The 14,637-nt window shown below is 46.1% G+C and overlaps 1 long non-coding RNA gene across 1 annotated transcript; it reads right to left on the reverse strand.

Annotated features, from left to right (window-relative positions):
* Positions 1–1,360: 1,360 nt before the first annotated feature.
* LOC128917950 (uncharacterized) lies at positions 1,361–7,446 on the reverse strand. The gene is made up of 4 exons (XR_008469420.1): positions 7,326–7,446; positions 4,367–5,136; positions 3,857–3,941; positions 1,361–1,647 (listed from the first exon to the last, which is right to left on the reverse strand). It is a non-coding gene; the product is annotated as an uncharacterized LOC128917950 (long non-coding RNA).
* Positions 7,447–14,637: the final 7,191 nt, after the last annotated feature.

A 14,637-nucleotide genomic window follows, 5' to 3' on the forward strand; every position in this document is an offset into this window, starting at 1 on the left:
AAAACATTTACACCCTAAACGTACAAGCGAGGCTGTTTAAGCACTTCACAATATACGCTGCGCTTAACGTAGTGCATCCACAGGCCCAGCTTCGTCCCCTCTGACCTTAAATATATCAAAGAACATAATTTATGAGAGTTACGCCAATGCTTATTAGAGAAAGGCAGAAGGGTTGAATCACCTTCTAGATGTACCTCTTTTTCTTTGCTGATTTTTTAGGGCGCCTACAGTAACTAGGGATGGGAACCCTCCCATGCTAACTACTACATGGTACGAAAGAAGCCATAACTTCTTTAAGGGAGACAAAAATGTTATCTTTGGGAAAAGAAAAAATATTTCTACTTAGGATTTCGAAGATGTTTTGAAATGTTTAAAGCTTTCCTTCCCAAGTCCGTTTGTTTCAAAAAGTTATCAGCCTTTAATTTTTAAAGAGAGAGCTAAATGGTTTTGGAGCATGCAGCTGAAGCAAAATGACTCAAATGGAACATTTTGGGTATTCTATTTATTTTGCTGAATAATCTTCCCCTTAGTGTGATCAGAAAGAAACCAAAAAACATTTTTTAGTTTAACAAACAAAAGTAAAAAAAAAAACCAATTATTCAGAGTTCTAGTTCTGAGCTCTTTTGAAAAATCTACCTTTTTGATATGCTTGAGATCATTTAAAGATATTAAGAAATACAGCTATGTGCACCAAATTAAAAGGAGCATCAAAATATTAGAAGCAAAATAAAGGCTTTAAACCAAATCTCCATAAAAACCAGTGAAAACATTTGACAATTATTTATATTTCCAATAAAACAGGTGATTTTTCAATTAAAATGGAGATACAATCTTTCTTCAAAGTAATGAAAATGCAAATACTCAGTACTAGAGAAATTAGGCTGGGAAACCGCATATATACAGAAAATAGGTCACGTTGCACCGAGTGAAAGAGGGAGGGAAAAGTGGAAAATTAAAGGCAAAACACAAACTGAATTCCAGTTCTTATTTCTCAGCAGCACCCTTTTAAAAAAACCACCCTTTAAGTTTTCTCTCCAAACACTGAATCAACAAGGAAAAGGGCACCAGGCTCTGACCTTCCTTTAATAATACATTGGCAGTTTTTCCTTTGGAGGGAAAAACATTTTGTAAGAGGAAAGACAAATAATCCCAACTAGATGAATAAATTTGTTAACAGAGCGAGCTGAAAAAGGAAGCACTACCAATCAGGACAGACCCTCTGTTTTTATTTTAGCACCTTTTCTTTTCTTTTCTTTTTTTCTTTTTTTTTTAGATTATTTAAAATAATATTTGGAATACCACGGGGTGTTAGGGAAAACAGAGCCTACCCTGAGCTGCCAGGAGGAGCTCAGCCCCGCTGGGCAGCTGAAGAACGAAGCACTGGAGAGGCAGAGACGCGGTGGGGAGAAAACCCCCTCTCCTCTTTCCATTCTTGTTTTCACTCCCGTCTCAGAGGTCACTGGTTTATTTCATTAACCAAGTGGTGTCTCCCAGGACTGCGAGGCTGATCCTGCTCTCGGTTATCCCACCGGAGAAGAGGTTCAACGACATTTCCATGATGTTGAAACCATGGTGCCTTGGTCCAAGTCCTGGATTTCTGGCAGGGATGGGACCAAGCTAAAGCAGCTCATCAAGGTTTCAGGTAACCTGAAGCAAAAATGTTAGGAAGGGAAGAGGACAGGTCAAAAATGGGCATCACGGTCAGGTATGTTAGATATCCCCAAGACAGGGACCGGTCCCTGGGGTAATGCATGCCGGAGCCCCCAGCCCCACACAATTTCCCCAGGTGAACAGGGTACATTATTGCTCTGCACTTTGCGAGATCAATCCAGCAACGGTTTGAATGAGGTGACAGTCAAGACTTCCCTTGAGCGTCTATGACGTTAAAGATTCCCGCTACACAGGAGGAACCGGACTATCCTTCAGTAACAGATTTCCTTCTCAGAGAAGGCTTTGGCCTCCAGCAAAGTCCATCCTGCAACGTGCCAGGAGTGAGAGCAAGAGGAGAATCAAACCCTCCAAGTTCAACGAAAAAGATTTAGTCCCTGACACAAAAATGTTATTCTCTCTGAACCAGGCACAAAACTCGAAGGGACAAAGTTACAGCCTGGCCCCAGAAGAGCTAATCTTGCCCTGAGCTGGAGGTAGGATCACCCTCGCCTTGACATGCTCTTTCCCTGATCTCATTTATTTTGTACCCTTGCTCATCTCGTGCTTTAAAAACAAAAAAAATCCCCAAACGACCAAAATGCAGAAATGAATTCTTGCTAAAATTCTTTCCATGATTACTGTGTAAATAATAATCTGGTAAAATGAGTGATACAAATCTCCTTTAATGACTCATTCACCACATTTCTGCCCTTGCCTTTCAGTCCTCAGCATCAGTAGTGTGGTGTTTCGTCTTCTACCCATCAATTGATACTTAAATAATGCATAAAACTGTCTTATTAAATGCATGTTGAATATTTATTTGGAAGCTCATCACAAGTTGAAAGATAACCTTCATTTTCAATTCCCTTTGGGATAATCAGCTAATTGGGTATCAGCAGAAGCTCAGCCTCTTCAGTCTGCTGCTAGTCAGCGTTAGAGCCCCTTCTAACAATGCCTCCAACGCGCACCGAGAGGCTCAGGCCCTCGTGCTGCTTTGTCAAACTCCAGCTAATCCACGAGACGGACACAAAAGGAAAGATAATAAAAGCAGTCGCAGTCACCCACTTCTTCTTCAGTCTCGCTTGTGCTTTTGGATTCGGGCCAGACCCAGGCAGGAAAGAGCCATCCGCTTCCTTGAGCTAACTGCTGAAACCAAGGCCTGGCACCTGCGGTTTTCGCACAAACTCAAGAGCTCTATGGGACCTCCCGGCAGCAGCGCAGCAAGCTCTTGCTTGTTCCTAATATATGTTGCATTAAAGCATCCTGCGATAAATTCACTCCTTAGAATTACAGGGTCTGTGATACCGTCTGGACCGTATCCGACTCCGATCGGCAGAGCTGTTTCCCGTTCGTCACAATCAGGTAGCTGTTAATGAAATCAGTTAAGTAATCATGCCGCAAAGGCAGAAACCAACTCTACTCTCTGCTGAAGAATCCTCTCTCCTCTTTTCTGACTGACTCATTTTCAGAGTTGCTGCTCCAGACCCCCGCCGTGGAACAGCTCAACATGGGAAGGTTGTTGGTAAAACGTCATTTATTCTGCGCTGCTGATTATTTTCTTTTATTTTCTTCACAAAGAAACACAGTGGTATCAATGAATTAGAGAGAGGGAGGTGTATTATATCAACGTGGTAAAAAAAAAAATGAAGGACTGGTTGAATGAGGGGCCAGCCCAGACACACCTCATTTCTGCGAGCATTACATTAAAAGCCCGCTGACGGCACAGGAGCCACCAAAGCCGTTGGCAGACGGGCAGTTGCCCGTGTCTGACACGTTCTGCAGTACAAGACCTGACAAATCGGCACATGGAAGAAATTTACCCATGCCCAGAGAGCTCGTCGGGTCTTTGGCAGCTGCTGCAAATAGCTGCGCAGGGACAAAACAGAAGCACTTATGTGTAATACTGTCTTGCAGGCTTGTCAAATTCACTTTAAGAGGAAATTCAGTCAAACAACACTTGTACGGCAAACGCCTACTAATTTTCATACATTTGATTATTGCAAGCTAATGCTGTTTCCCTCCTCCTCCTTGCCATCGCTGCTCAGAATGAGGAGTGCTCCACCAGCACACGGCAAGGCATCCCGCGGGATACAGGAATTGTGCTGCATAGCAGGAACCGCTTCTACCTTTGCACTTGGGAAGTATTTTCAATCACATTCCTTTTCTCCCCGACCACCTGCATGAGTTTCAGCTGGATACTTCTTACCTGGGATCAGCAAGGAAACGCAGAAAGAGCTCCAGAACTTCCCAATAAATGTAGCCTCAGATTTTCACCAGTTCTGAGTTTCCTCCTGCGTAGAAAGGAATAGCGAGCATGAAAATCCCAAAGCGTGTTCCCCAGACTTACCAAACTGTAAAGCAGAGCATGGATTTTCTAAGAATCTAAAGTAAAGTGACAAAGTGGTTTGTGATTTAAAACTATTTGACAACCAGGTCCTGTAAGAAAGATCTAATCTGTGGCGGTTTTGTCCAAATTAAGTCTAATAATGACAAATGAGAGGCTTTACACGCTTCTGGAATGAGACCCGAGCGGCGTGCAGAGAGCAGCCAAGGGCTCAGCCTGCCCCGAAATCAAACCTCATGGTGTGACATGGGGAGGAGAAAATCAACACACAGGGTAAGTGAGCACAGACACAGCCTGGAAGAAAAAAGGAGGCACAAAACAGAGAAAAATAGGCACTTTCAGAGCTAATATCTGCTTACTTTAGGCAGGTACCTTGGGAGGCGAGGAACCACGTGGAGGGCTGGTGTCTCCGCAGGGAGCTGGAGCCCATTCGTTCATCTGGTGGCATCTATGTTTAGGCGGAAAAGCCTTGCTCTGGTGAACGAGGAAAGATCCTTTCAGCCCTCACCAGCTAAATCTTACTCCCCTCGCCACATTTCATTTCACAGCCGGATTCCCCCATCCCAAATTAAAAGGCAGTTCCTTTGCCAATCCGCGGGTGCCCGGCAGAGGCAGGGCTGCCACGTGATGAGGCGATGGGCCCGCGCGTGTCTGGCCGTTGGGACCCAAACCAGAGCGATTCACACGAAGGGAGAGGAGCTGCCTCTCCCCGCACGGCAGCTCTTCCCTCCTCCTCCTCCCCACAAGGACAGAGGAATCCAGTGAGATGGATAAACCGTGCCACGGAGCCAAAGGTCTCTTCTTACCCCTCTGTAGGGATGAATAAAGGCTCTCACTGGAACCTTAAATATTTTCACAATCAATCATCTAAATATTAACTTCCGACGCATGCGGGTGACAGACCAACTATGTTTTTTTCTGAGAAAGCCGACTCTACATCTGGCTGCCTCCCTTCAAAAAGCGATGAAGAAACGCAAGCGTCTCCGAGGTGCATCCGATAGCCGAGCCGGGCTCCATCCTGTTAATCAGGTCTCTCCACCGCATCCACTGCTGGGAAAGCACAGGTTCTCTGGGCTTGCTGGGATTCGGACTGGAAACGCTGCGCACAAAGAAGTCCTCAGTTTCCAGATGTTTTGAATTTTCTGTGTATTTGGAAAAAATAAAATGACTCTTTAATACTGAGAATAGTTAGCGATATTGGATTTGGAGAGTGCGAGGGGGGAATGAGCCAAACTGAAATGTGTGGTGGATCTTTCTCCGGTGTTTTACACATGCAGAGAGAGAATAAAAAAATGTGGCAATTGTTATTTTGTGGGATATTTAATTCCTCCAACTAATTGTGCAGGAAACAAGCTTTAGTTTTCATTCTCCCCTTCTTTACAGTTTTGTTTTGTTTTTTCAAGTCTTCCCCACCTTCCCTTCCTTCTTGGAGAGAAAATCAGAAATTAAAAATTTGCCCTTCCCCAAAATTTAATTTTTTTCAGACTGCTCTGTCAATTTATAACCAACCTTTTCCCCAGGTAGACCCCAGGTAGCCTTTGACATGTTTTAAAAACTCAATGCCTACAGTAAGGTTCCTAATTCCATACTTCCAGCAACAAAAGCATGAGCCAGTTTAAAAAAAAAAAAAAATGCTGAGCGTGCAGCAGCTCCCAATAAATTTCACACCCCTGCAAAAGTCCTGTTGTCGGGAACTGTTTTCATCCTTTCATTTGCAGGTTGCCTTCATTACTTCCTTCCCTTGGGTCACGAAAAGGCTGTTAGTGACATCTTCCATTTACCAGGTGCAGTAGTATAAACTCAGAGTAACTCCACTAAACTTAATGTGCTTAATGTAGATGCTCTGGATTTGCCTTGCTGCAAATGACATCAGAATTTGTCCCAGCCACAGGAGCCAGAAGGAGGTCAAACGCTTTACATACATTACCTCCTCTTCGGCATGCTAATGATGTGCAATTTTCAAATGCTTTTCCCCAGACGCTGCAGTTCCAGGAACGGCACTAAAAGCACTACAAGGATACAAGGCAGATTTCACCACCGGAGCAGGTGTATGACCAGCGAAGGTACCAGCCTGACGGCGGCAAACCTTATTTTTGTGAGTTTAGAGAGAAAAAGATTTGGCAGTATCCAAAAGATATCAACAAAGCCACCTTTGCTAATGCTGCTTATCATAGAATGGTTTGGGTTGGAAAGGACCTTTAAAGGCAATCTAGTCCCGCGCTCCTGCAATCAGCACGGACATCTTCAAGTAGATCAGGTGGCTCAGAGCCCCATCCAGCCTGACCTTGGACTCTTCCAGTGACGGAGCATCTACCACCTCTCTGGGCTATCCCACTTACTGACCACTGTAACGCCTTTCTCCATTCCCAGAAAAATCAGTTCTGGCCACTCCAGCAGTCAGAAGCCACGTTGGCCATGAGCACCTTCCTCCACTAGCCAAGGACTCGAGGGTGCGAGAGGTCTGCAATGGCACATGCACCTCGTGGGACACACTCCCCTCCCCGGGGCATTGGGACACAGCCGTCCAGCAGCCTTAAATCCCAACTGGCTTCTGCTTTGCCTGAAGTGGACAAATGCCTCTCCTGATTTTCGGTTCAGCCATGTCCTGCCATCTGGTCCTGGTTTTCCTGAGGTTACCTGTGCAGCTCCAGCGTTTGAACGTGGGCTGAAGCACATGTGGTTTTAAGCTGGATGTTAATTAGAAACATTTAGTGCGTCAAACCTATGACTAATGCACAGAGTTTCGAGTGAAACAACCCAGAGTCCCACAGATCCACGCTCCTTCCCTCTACTGCAAGACTTCAGGGGGGAAAAGAGCTTTTTTAAAGCAAAACAAGGTCAGAGGCTTGGTCACTGTAAAGCAGCCTATTTGTATTGGAGACAATGAAGGTTGGCATGAAAATCTGGCCTGAAAACTGTACGCTACATTAAAAATAATATGAAAAATGTCACAATACTACTCTGCTTTCTTATTAACAAACGCAGCTGCAAGGCATGATTAAGGGTGCTCATCATTCCCATTGTAATTATGAGGTATTATTTGTAATACCATTTTTAAATTTGCCTCTCAGTAATCCACTGAAGAAAATCTGATTTCCGTTCACTTCATTATTGTGGTTTTGGTGTCAGAATAATACAGAACTGCTTTGTTTTGACCGGTGGAACAGACCCAGTTTTCATGGGGCAAAAAAGATTGCAATGACTGAAGAAAAAAAAAAAAAAAAAAAGAGCAAGAGACAATTTGGGAATTCATCAGGTTCAAACATTAATTTCACAGTTTGCTTTTTTTAGAAAAGCACAGACCATTTAGCAGATGAAAGCTGCCTCTCACCTCCGCTACTCTGAACTTCCAGGACCTCACCAAAACGCGCAAGAAGTTTCTTCAGGTCAATTTTGGGACAGCTCGGCTTTGGCAGGGAATCGCAGAGCTCCAGATCTCAGTGGTCCAAACCAAATATGTTTTGAATTTTGCCGTATATCTGGCTTATTACATTCCTGATAAAGAGTCCCAAGATACTACTGTCAGTGAACTATGGAGTGTTTCTCAGGAGCAGCATAAACATCCCCTAGCACATCCTTTACCCAGGCTGGTCACCTCTTCCCATTAAACGCCCGACAATATTCTGATACGGTATCTGAAAAAAATAGTGGGTGAGCATGAAATGAAAGGCAATCGTATCTACATTTACACAAGGCAGCGACTTAAATTCTGGCCTGTTCTAATCATAAATTTTCTTAATATTCTTTAAAACTTGTTATTTTGATGTAATCGCCTACGAGTATTTGCAATACACTATCAAGTTTTAAAGCTGCTGACTGCTTCTCACCCTCGCTTGTTTACACAACTCTGCCAAACTTTAATGATTTGAGATGAGATTTTACAGGTGAACAATCTGCCTCCAGCAATATTTTCTTTTTAATTTATATCTAAAATGACCTGACCCTTTCTGGGATGAGGACAGAAGCAAAAATAACATTCTTCACCTACGTTAAACAGTTCAAGCAACTTCTTCCTTAAAAACTCCTCACCGCCTTTCCCGCTTTGGGGCAGGCATTTTATTGGGGGGTACCCTTGTGGTTGTCCTTGAGAAAACAGGGGCAATTTACAAGCTTTTGTAAAGGCAGAGTTTGCACAAGCTCAGAAAAACTTACATTTGCAGAAACCTCAACCCGTGTGGGGCACATTCCAGCCCGGAGCAGAGCGGAGTTGGCCTTTCCCCAGCTGCAGCTCCGGCCACCGCTGCAGACCCAAACGCGTCGGGGGGCTGGAGGAGGGTGGACGGGGGCTTCTGTTCACAGAATCAGAGACTGGTGGGGGTTGGAAGGGACCTCTGGAGATCACCCAGTCCAACCCCCTGCCAGAGCAGGGTCACCCAGAGCAGGTTGCACAGGAACGCATCCAGGCGGGTTTGGAATGTCTCCAGAGACGGAGACTCCACCACCTCTCGGGGCAGCCTGCGCCAGGGCTCTGCCACCCTCACAGCAAAGAAGCTCCTCCTCATGTTTAGGTGGAACTCCCTATGGTCAAGTTTGTGCCCGTTACAGAATCACAGAATGGTTCGGGTTGGAAAGGACCTTAAAGCCCACCCAGTGCCACCCCCTGCCCTGGGCAGGGACACCTCCCACCAGACCAGGTTGCTCCAAGCCCCGTCCAACATGCCCTTGAACCCCTCCAGGGATGGGGCAGCCACAGCTTCTCTGGGCAACCTGGGCCAGGGGCTCACCGCCCTCACAGCCAAGAATTTCTCCCTGATATCCAACCTAAATCTCCCCTCTTTCGGTTTGAAGCCGTTACCCCGTGTCCTATCATTACACTGCCAGACAAAGAGTCCCTCCCCATCCTTCCTGTAGTCCCCTTTACACACTAGAAGGCTGCTATAAGGTCTCCTTGGAGCCTTCTCTTCTCCAGGCTGAACAGCCCCAACTCTCTCAGCCTGTCACTTATCCTGTCTCTCAGCCTTACCTCTTGTCCTGTCCCCGGCCACCACTGAAAAGAGCCTGGCCCCATCCTCCTGACATCCCCCCCTTTCAGTATTTATAAGCATTGATAAAGATCCCCCCTCATTTTTTTTTTTCCCCAGACTAGAAAGACCCAAGTCCCTCAGTCTTTCTTCATAAGAGAGATGTTCCTGTTACGAATCCTTTGTTCTTAACTCACTGGCGCTCAGTACAACATTAAAAAATACCTTTGTATCCTGCTCCCATTGGAGCGCTGAGTGGGAAACATTAGAGAGGGTTTTGTGACTGCTCTGAAGGACACCAAAATCAAGCCAACGCTGCACATCACCATTGGGACACATGGAGGAAAGGTGCTTAGTCCTTATGAATAAAGATGTATCAAACTCCTCATCCTTGATGATGCCAACGAGAAAGCCCAGGGCATGATCTCGGCTGAAGTGGAAGGAGGAGCTTCCAGGCCGAGCAGGCAGAAGCACCCAGGCGCAGCACACCCGGCCGCGGGGCTGCAACAGGGATTTGCCCCGTCCCCGTTTTGAGTGACCCGCCTGAAACGTTTCAGAGGGAGGATCAATATCTTCAAGCCAGGCAACGCCAGGCACTTCCCAAAAGTCAGCCCTGCCGACTGTATCGGGAGTTCGGCACTAAAAAAGTCAGAGCGTCTGGCTCAGAAACACGCAGTTCAGCATAGCCAAAAAGAACAGACTGACCCATTAAATCTTCTACAAACTGCGCTGCAAGAGCCTTTATATTCCCTGAACCTTCGGCAACCCTGAGCAAGCATTCAATTCCAGCTGGTTTCTAGAAGCTGGCAAAACTGTGGGGCCTCTTTTCTGCTTTAAGCCGGCTTGTTTCCTCCAACTGTGCACACACTTTAAAGGACTTTTCATGGTATCTGAGATGATGGTCACTAAAAATAAAGCAGGTAACAGGAGCTAACGGCCTGCAAACACAAGCTGTTTCTAGGTTGGCAAGCGAAGGTATGAAGCATTTTTCTTTTCTTCTTCTGCCTTCCTTCTGCTTTTTCCTTCCCCAGTTCCCTCTTTTCTTAACCCAAATCCCTTAATCTCAGTGCTGATAATTGTAATCACTCTAATATGTAGCCATCTGAGCAGCTCAGAAATGTCCATGTTGGGCCAGTCCCTCTCGTGGTGAGGAAGAATAAATACGAAAAGCACATGGACTCCTCCAGAATTTTAATTTAAAACAAATATAGAGTGAGGATTAATCACTTTTCCACTGAAGGCTGACTTTTGTTGGGGGCTTCTGAACCCACGGTGCTCTTTAATCAAAGGAAGAAAACGATGATGGGGGGTGGCAATTGGAAGAGCTGATGGAGACGGACTGGATTTTCTCCAGACTCTACTGTTCTGACCCACGACCAGAGCTGTGGTTAACGTATCAAGTGAGACGATTCCCTCCTTCGGCTGCTGGTTTTTGGCAAACAATCCAAGGATCGTAGCGGGTCAGCGCAGAAATATGCTGCACGGCAAGGGTCTCTTCCAGGGAGAAATGGCACATGAAGGGGCAGGCCAACTGCGCTGCAGGGCAAAAGGGGACAGCGAGAGCAGGGGCTGTGGAGTGTGAACATCTTCCCCAGCGCAGAAGAAACCTATTTTACAAGCAACAGAGCACTGATGGGCCTTGGGGAGAGCTGACGAGCTCATTAACACCTGCCACGGGTCAAAACTTTGGAGTCTTCGAGGGGGAGGTTGGGATGGGAATTAGAAAGCAGTGATTGCAATCTGAATTTGTACTACTCAGGTACACAGGACGTTGGCTTTCCAGTCATGTACCCAATTAGAGATTATAATTTTTAATTAACCTCCTTAGCAGTTCTTGAAGGACCACAAATTTCTCTGACAAGACAACCTACTTATTATACAGGCAGGGACGCTTTCAACATTGCAAATGTTCTAGGGCTGGCTCCCTTTGCCTGTCTCCACAGTGATGGCTCCTAGACCACCAACCATAGCACAGGCGAGAAAAGTTTGACCAGAAATGTCAAACCGGCAAGCGAATCTGATCCACGATATAGCTGATTTTCTTTCAGGTGAGTATATCGAGCCAGGAAAGCAGGCATCAATGATATCTCGCAGCATCCAGGTGCAGGCGCGGGCTGCCGTACATCAGAGCACCGTTGCCTGCACATCCCCTGCCAACAGTGGTGGGGACATCCAGCCCTGAGCGACAGCTCGTGTGAAAGCAAGAAGCAGGCCTGGGGACAAAAAAAATGGTCTAATCTGAAAATCCAAAGCCTAAGAAAATCTCCAGCCTAGGATGAGAATACGGTGAGCTACTCCAAGCACAAGGTGACCTGTTTTTTCCCCATTTCTGATGGTTCTGATCCTCCCAGTCCCCATGCAGCCGCGCTGTGAAATCCATTTGAAACATCAGAGGGAGACTGTGCATCAAACTAAAATAAATTCTCCCACCCACCCAGCCCCCTTATAGGCCAACAAAAGGCTCCCCCTCTCTCTGCTACACCCATTTCACCACCTTTGGCTCGGCAGCTCAAGTACTTCATGGAAATCAAGCAGGTATTTGATTCCCTTGAAAATCCAAACTGAGATTCTTATTTTATTCTATTTTCTTAAGCCCAGATAGAAAAATAGGTTTATACAAATAAATAAAAAAATAATAACCTGCCATTTAAATCCTGTTCAGGCAATTAGCTCAGTGCCTAGCTCTGTGCTAATGTGATCGCCTTTCTTTGTTTGTTCCTATTTATACTGCTCTTTAAAGTTCATTAAAATCACTGCTGCTATCTCACACAGAACAACTGTTCAAAACATCAGTGTCACGCAGTCAGGAAATTTATGCTTTGAAGTTCCCTCCTTTATTCATTTTTATCAGGGCTTTTTTTTTTCCTCCTTTTCTTTTTTTCCTTTCTTTTTCTATTTTTTTTTTTTCTTAATGACTAAACCAGTTTTATGCTCTTCACAGTTATTCCAAAATCTGTTCCTCCTGACACGGAGCTGATACATCATTCCACGCTCATAACCCTTTTTCTCATTTTCATCATTTCTCTCCCCGCTTGCTTTGGCTCTCTGCTAAGTCCATCACAGCTTTGTTTTTATATCCTCATCGCTGTATTTTATAGCTCAGTAAAACCTAGAAAGCTGCTTCAGAAAACACACATGCCAGCCCTTTGATGTTTGTGTTTGTGTGGCAGCTTGCTGGAACGTGTCAGCGCTCGCACGGAGACAAAGCCCCGCCAACCCGCCAGACACGGGGCTGCCGGCAGCCCAGCAAAAGGGACAATAAAAGGGGAACAGGTGAACGCTCTCCTCTCCAACCCCAATCGAGATAAATCGCCTTTTTTTTTCGGCAGCTTTTCCAAAGAGGTTCAGCCCAGTCCCCCACCCCACAGTGAACTGCTGCTGCTTTTCCAGTATTAGAAGCTCCGTGGGACAGAAGAGGCGTCTCCCCGAGGGGGTCGCCGTGAGAATGCTTCTTTCACAGAATTACAGCGTGGTTGGGGTTGGAAGACAGCTGGAGCTCATCTAGTCCAACCCCTACCAAAGCAAGTTCACCTGGCGCAGGCTGGACACGATCGCATCCAGAGAAGGAGACTCCACACCTTGTCTGGGCACCCTCTTCCAGTGCTCTGGCACCCTCAAAGTGAAGAAGTTCTTCCTCACGTTGAGATGGAATTTCCCGCGTTCCAGTTTGTGCCCGTTGCCCCTTGGTCCTGTCGCTGGGCACCACTGAGCTTTTGCTTTGAGCTCGCTGTCCTCCTGCACGCTGCCCAAAAGCAAAAGGCAACACCTCTGGGTGGACACCGCTGCTGAGTGATGGAGGGCGGCCAGTGCAGATCCTTGGCAAGGGCACAGTCAGGCTCAGGAGCAGGTGGAGGATGTTTGTAAAAATAACGAGGATTTGGCTGTGAGCTGGCTGGAGAAGGAAGAGAGGCCAGCTTCATGTTTCTGCATCCTAAGAATTGTGCTTGACAGCTTTGCAGCAAAACACCTTTCTTGTCCAGGAGGCAACGTCCTGCCCCTCTCCACCACATCCGCAGGGAGCCATGGGACAACGTCCTGCCCCTCTCCGCCACATCTGCAGGGAGCCACGGGACAGGATCTCCAACGGCACCTACAGATTGTCTCCGCTGTGGCCAAGGACAACATATTCAGCTGCCGTAAATCCACGCTAAGGGAGCCCAGCCCAATTACCAACCTTGCCTCAGCTTGCAGCAGGGTCCCCCCATGCCAGACCTGGGACAGAGTCTTAGACACCCCAAACGCTTTGGTGTCTAAGCAGACAACTCAGAGGGTGCAAGCAGGAACAGCGCTGCAGGGGAGTGACCAACCTCGGGTCCAACAATAGACCAATTTTAACAAACATTTTAAAAAGAGTTCTTTTCAGAGCGGTGCTGTATCCGCCAGGTGACACTGCCTGGGTACCTGCACAAAGCCCAGCCTGCAGAGGATTGGGAGGAGAAACGTGGATTGATTCTGGATGTGTCCATCAATAAAGTCCAGATCACTGACTATCACCTGCTTTAACCATCAGCCTGTTCTCTTCTGCTGGTCTTCAACAGATTTTGGATTAGACGTGGAGGCTCATAAAGACCAGATTACCTGTAAGATTATTCAGAAGCAGATCTGTAGATCATTTTAGTTGCATATACTAAAATTTCACTTTTTAAATAAAACAGTTAAAAATACTGTTCAAGCCAAATACAGGTTACAAGACTGCATAATTTTGTACCGACGCCCTTTAGAAAGTGATATTTCCCTCTTACCCAGAAGAACTGGAGAAACTGATATGCTGAGAATGAGCAGAAGACCTCTGTCGGGAGCCAGAATTGTTCTGCAGCCTGCAGTAATTAACGAGTGCTGTAGACCATCACTTAATATGATACAAAGAGCACTGCCAAATCTCAGGATTATATCTGGAGCTTTACTCTCAAGTCCCCTGCGTCTGAAAACATGTGATTTTAAGAAAATCTCAGCTTTAATTTTTTTAAATGCTCTTCTAAATTCTACGGCTTCAGAGGAAAGCTTGAAACATGAATACTAAAGGCTACCAAAAGCAGAACAAAGAGTTCAGTATTAATGTATTTATTTTTTTTAACTTTTTCTTCTAAGCTGCCTCTTGAGTTAAGGGCCTGATTCATGGTATTTTGGCTACCAGCAGTTGGTGGCGCTCAATCTGTCACAGTAAATAATGGGCGCCGTGAGCCATCCTTTAGCAGTTTTAAAAATAATTCTGGCTCCCAGACAAGAAGGGTCAGTCGATAGCTGGGACACGTTACCACCACCATGTTTGCACCTTGCACAGAGGAGACACCACCCCATCTCTTCCAGGGCTTCTGAAAGAGGAAAACTTTTTTTTTCTCCACTAAAACACGAGTAATACTAGCTATGAGGTTATCTCATTCGGCTCAGCCGAATGCAGCACAGTTAAGCTGTTCCTAGTCTGCAACTCTTTCGGCTTGTCCACCACAAGTCTAATGAGCATTTGAAGGGCAAATCTCCCTTCCTGGCAAGCCAAGGAAACCCTGCCCAGCGGCTGCACGGGCAGACACGTAACAGCGATGTCACGCTCAGCTCTCCCCATGGATCGCTGTCATCTTACTCTTCTGATGACAGCTCGGGAGCAGGAGAGAAATCTAATTTCTCAGCATCAGATTTATGGCTGAAGAGGGCCTATCTGACAAGGGAAGGCATTGTGCTTATTGG

The sequence above is a fragment of the Rissa tridactyla genome, chromosome 15, assembly GCF_028500815.1.
Source record: "Rissa tridactyla isolate bRisTri1 chromosome 15, bRisTri1.patW.cur.20221130, whole genome shotgun sequence".
Lineage (NCBI taxonomy): Eukaryota > Metazoa > Chordata > Aves > Charadriiformes > Laridae > Rissa > Rissa tridactyla.